The sequence below is a fragment of the Microcebus murinus genome, chromosome 11, assembly GCF_040939455.1.
Source record: "Microcebus murinus isolate Inina chromosome 11, M.murinus_Inina_mat1.0, whole genome shotgun sequence".
NCBI lineage: Eukaryota > Metazoa > Chordata > Mammalia > Primates > Cheirogaleidae > Microcebus > Microcebus murinus.
In genome coordinates, this window is record NC_134114.1 from 102,763,267 (window position 1) to 102,767,878 (window position 4,612).

At 64.5% G+C, this 4,612-nt stretch overlaps 1 non-coding gene across 1 annotated transcript; it reads left to right on the top strand.

Moving 5' to 3' along the window:
• Positions 1 to 723: 723 nt before the first annotated feature.
• Positions 724 to 842, top strand: LOC142873920 (5S ribosomal RNA). The gene has a single exon (XR_012921893.1). It is a non-coding gene; the product is annotated as a 5S ribosomal RNA (ribosomal RNA).
• Positions 843 to 4,612: the final 3,770 nt, after the last annotated feature.

Consider the following 4,612-nt stretch of genomic DNA (forward strand, 5'->3'; position numbering starts at 1 on the left):
AATGGCTGATTTTTAGCGAGTCCACACGCCAGGGTGGTCGGGGTCCAAAGCAGCCCCGGCCAGGCCCAGGCCCCTTGGACTGGGCCACAGGAGGACACGGAGGAGGGTCCCGGCCCCCACGAAGCGGTGCCGGCAGTTCTCCACGGGCTTGGGCGTTTTCCAGAGGTAGGAGATGGAGGGGACTGATTTCTTCAGCGCCCCCCAAACCACGCCACCCCACCCCACCCATGGGACACATCCCCAGAGAGAGACGCCCCATACACTGGCTGTGCCCCAGCCCTGGCCCGGGGGAATAGGCGGCAGCCCACCCACAGGGCGAGGGGGGGCGCAGCTGAAAGGGGTTGTGGGGGAGGGCGGCCCCTGGCTGGGGTCAAAGGGCGAGCGTCCCGCGCGTGCGCAGTCAGCGGCAGCGACGCGCTGGGGGTGGGCAGCGGGTAGGTGAAGGAGGCCGGGCGAGGAGACGAGGGGGGCTGGGAGGGCTCCACCTTGGCGAGTCCAGCCGTGGAGGCGCATCTTGTGTGAGTGTGAGTGAGTGTGAGTGTGTGTGTGTGTGTATAGAGAGACAGCCCCCCGCCCCGCCCCGCCCATCACCCCCGTCCCTGGGAGCCCGCGGGACCCGTCCGGCCCGTCCCCGCCCGGCGCGGGGCCTGGGGCGGGAGGCGGCGGCGGGGAAGCGCAGAGAGGCTCGGCTTCTCGAGCGGGGCAGGGGCGCCCTCCGCCGCCGTCTAGGGCCACACCACCCTGAACGCCCCCGATCTCGTCTGGTCTCGGAAGCTAAGCAGGGTCGGGCCTGGTTAGTACTTGGATGGGAGACCGCCTGGGAATACCGGGTGCCACAGGCTGCTGCTTTTTTTTTTTTTTTTTTTCTTGCCTCTTGTTCTGTCCCCTTTCTGGGAGCGAGGCGGCGGCCCGGGGTGGGGGTCACCCCCACCCTCAGCGCCCGCGCGGTGCCTGGCGCCCCAGCCCGCACCGTGGGGCCTCCTCTTGTCCCAAGCCGCGACACCGCCGCCACGCGGCAGCATGCGTGGCATCTGGACTGTCAGGTCTCAGACCAAAGGTCTGCTCTGTGGGAACCGACACGCTGGAGGAAACCTTGAGAGTCTGAGAGGGGAGGGAGTTCCAGAAGAAGGCCAGGATGTCATTTTGAGGGAGTATGTGACCAGAACTCGTCCCGTTGCTTTTGGGGTTCTATGGGCTACACGCAGGAATCTTTGGTGGTGGCACCTGATGTTGGGGGATCCGGAGTCACACCCAGACCTGCTCCACAGGCCTCCTTTTACTTTTCTCTTCGGATTCATTATTTTTAAAAAGTGTCTCTTACCTCTAGGATTGCATTTTCTTTTCTCTCTCTTTTCAAGCAGATGATGGGAGTACAAGTATTCAGGTGACATGTGTTGCCCGTGCCGCCCTCCCCCCTGTGTTCTTTTTTTTTTTTTTTTGAGACAGAGTCTCGTTTTGCTGCCCAGGCTAGAGTGAGTGCCATGGCGTCAGCCTAGCTCACAGCAACCTCAATCTCCGGGCTCAAGCAATCCTGCTGCCTCAGCCTCCCGAGTAGTTGGGACTACAGGCATGCACCACCACGCCCGGCTGTGTTTTTCTATATATATTAGTTGGCCAATTAATTTCTTTCTATTTTTAGTAGAGACGGGGTCTCGCTCTTGCTCAGGCTGGTTTCGAACTCCTGACCTGGAGCAATCCGCCCGCCTCGGCCTCCCAGAGAGCTAGGATTACAGGCGTGAGCCACCGCGCCCGGCCCCCCCTGTGTTCTTATTCATATACCTCTCATGTTGTTCCAGCGTATTGTGGGGGTACCAATGTTAAGGTCGGGTGCCTTGCCCTCTCCAAGCCTCCCCCCTCGGGTCAGAGCTTCAAGTGCGCCCATCCCCCAGTCGGTGCGCACCCACCCCATGCCTAATGGATGTGTATGCCCCTCCCCTCCCCCCACCCGCCCGCCCGACACCCACCCGATGAAGGTGATTCCTCTCTGTCCACTTAGGCGTCCATCCGTTCGTACCAATTTGCTGGTGAGCGCGCTCACGTGGTGCTCGTGTGTCCATTCTTGGGATACTTGGCTTCCTGGAACGGGTTCCAGCTCTGGCCAGGAGAACACGAGAGGCGCCCTCTCACCGCTGCTCCTCACAGCCGAATGGCACTCCGTGGTGTCCACGCGCCACATTTTATTGATGCACTCCTGGATGGATGGGCACTCGGGTCGCTTCCACGTCTTTGGGATTGTGAATTGTGCCCTAACTGTAACCCTAACCCTTACCCAGCCCGTCTCCTCTGCCCCTGCCTGACGCACTCCTCCCCGGCCAGGCCCGTCACTGTCCTGGGCCCCCGCCTGACCGGCTCCTCCCCGCCCGGCCGGTCACCGTCCTCTGCCCCTGCCTGACACGCTCCTTCCCGCCCGGCCTCTCACCGTCCTCGGCCCCTGCCTGACCGGCTCCTCCGTCGCCTGGGCCTTCCAAGGGCTTGGTGTGGACGCTGCTTCCAGGAAGCCCTCCAGAAACCCGGCAGCAGGGTGGCCGCAGCAGTCTCCAGCAGCCGTCCCTAAGTCGCGTGAGTGCGGGGGACGTGCCCCCGCTGTGCCGCGGGGGCCCAGCCTGGTGTCTTCCCTGAGGCCCTGCGGCTGCCGGCTGGGCTGCCGCTCCCCGCAAGGGGAGAGCCGCGGAGGTGGGGACCGCCTCCTGATGGGGACGTACACGCAGCTCTCCACGTCGGATTCCGGGGCTCTCTGTCCTGCCCGAAGGCCCAGCTGGCCTGCGGGTCCTTAGAGTGGCAAAAACCTCCGAAAACTGAGACTGAGGTTCCGGTGGGTGTCTGCACTTTTGTGCTGGGCACCCCAGGGAGGCCCGGGGGCTGGCTGGACAACGTGGTCTGCTGGGCGGGGGGGGGGGGGGTTGGAGGAGCAACTGATGCCCTTTGCACTTTGGGTAGCAAGAGTCTGAGGTGTCTCTGAGCCCTGTGCCCTGTGGGGGCGGGGCGGGGGGGAGGAGGAGGAGGAGGAGGAGGAGGTGGGAAGGGCCGGGGCCTGCAGTCCTGTTCCCGGGGTGGCACGGCAAGTGGCTTCTTCCACAGGCTGCTTGGCCTGGGCTCCCTGCACCTGGGCCTTTGGAGGACCGGCCCTGTGCTTGCCAACACTTCCTGCAGGGACCCAGAGCTGGGAGGTGGCATCTCTCAGCCCTGGGTCGGGCAGAGCCCCAGCGGGCCATGCCCACAACCTCTCTCAGCACCGGTCCCCCAGAAGGCTCCTTTGGGACCAGGATTCTCTTGCGGTGACTCTTTAAGGTCTGGCCCCTGGATGGAGGGGCACCAGGAGTAGAGGAGCAGGAAGGGGAAGGGGGTGGCCATGCGAGGGGACACTTTGAGGCCAAGTCCCAGCTTCAGCCTGATCCTCCTGGGAACCCCGCTCTGAGACAAGGAGCCGGGCTTCGCATTCCCACAGCAGCCAGTCGTGGGCTGAGGACACCTGGGGCGTTGGGAACTCCCTGGCTTCTCCTTGGTTTAACATCTAGAGCTGCTTGGGAATCGCGCCGCCACACACACCCGAGTGCAGGTGTCTTCCGCACAGACTGCGGGCCTCGCTCTTCTGAATGCCGCTAGCTCGCCACCCACCCACGGGTGAACCTGGTCAGGGTGCTTTCTCTCGGGGGCAGACTCTTTTCCGGGCGGGCTACCGGTGTCTCTGTTTGCTCGTTTCTTTCTTCCATTTCGGGAAAGTCTTCCTTGCTGGGTGTGGAAATCTCCTATGCCTTCCCTCGCCTATTCTGTCAGCTTTAAAATTCTCCTTCAGTTGCCACCCTCACAGATGGATTAGGAAACTCTTTCCGGTGCACTCATTAGTGAAATGACCTCCAGGAAGCTGGAATCCAATATCTAATGGCCGATTTTTAGCGAGTCCACACGCCAGGGTGGTCGGGGTCCAAAGCAGCCCCGGCCAGGCCCAGGCCCCTTGGACTGGGCCACAGGAGGACACGGAGGAGGGTCCCGGCCCCCACGAAGCGGTGCCGGCAGTTCTCCACGGGCTTGGGCGTTTTCCAGAGGTAGGAGATGGAGGGGACTGATTTCTTCAGCGCCCCCCAAACCACGCCACCCCACCCCACCCATGGGACACATCCCCAGAGAGAGACGCCCCATACACTGGCTGTGCCCCAGCCCTGGCCCGGGGGAATAGGCGGCAGCCCACCCACAGGGCGAGGGGGGGGCGCAGCTGAAAGGGGTTGTGGGGGAGGGCGGCCCCTGGCTGGGGTCAAAGGGCGAGCGTCCCGCGCGTGCGCAGTCAGCGGCAGCGACGCGCTGGGGGTGGGCAGCGGGTAGGTGAAGGAGGCCGGGCGAGGAGACGAGGGGGGCTGGGAGGGCTCCACCTTGGCGAGTCCAGCCGTGGAGGCGCATCTTGTGTGAGTGTGAGTGAGTGTGAGTGTGTGTGTGTGTGTATAGAGAGACAGCCCCCCACCCCGCCCCGCCCCGCCCCGCCCATCACCCCCGTCCCTGGGAGCCCGCGGGACCCGGCCGGCCCGGCCCCGCCCGGCGCGGGGCCTGGGGCGGGAGGCGGCGGCGGGGAAGCCCAGAGAGGCTCGGCTTCTCGAGCGGGGCAGGGGCGCCCTCCGCCGCC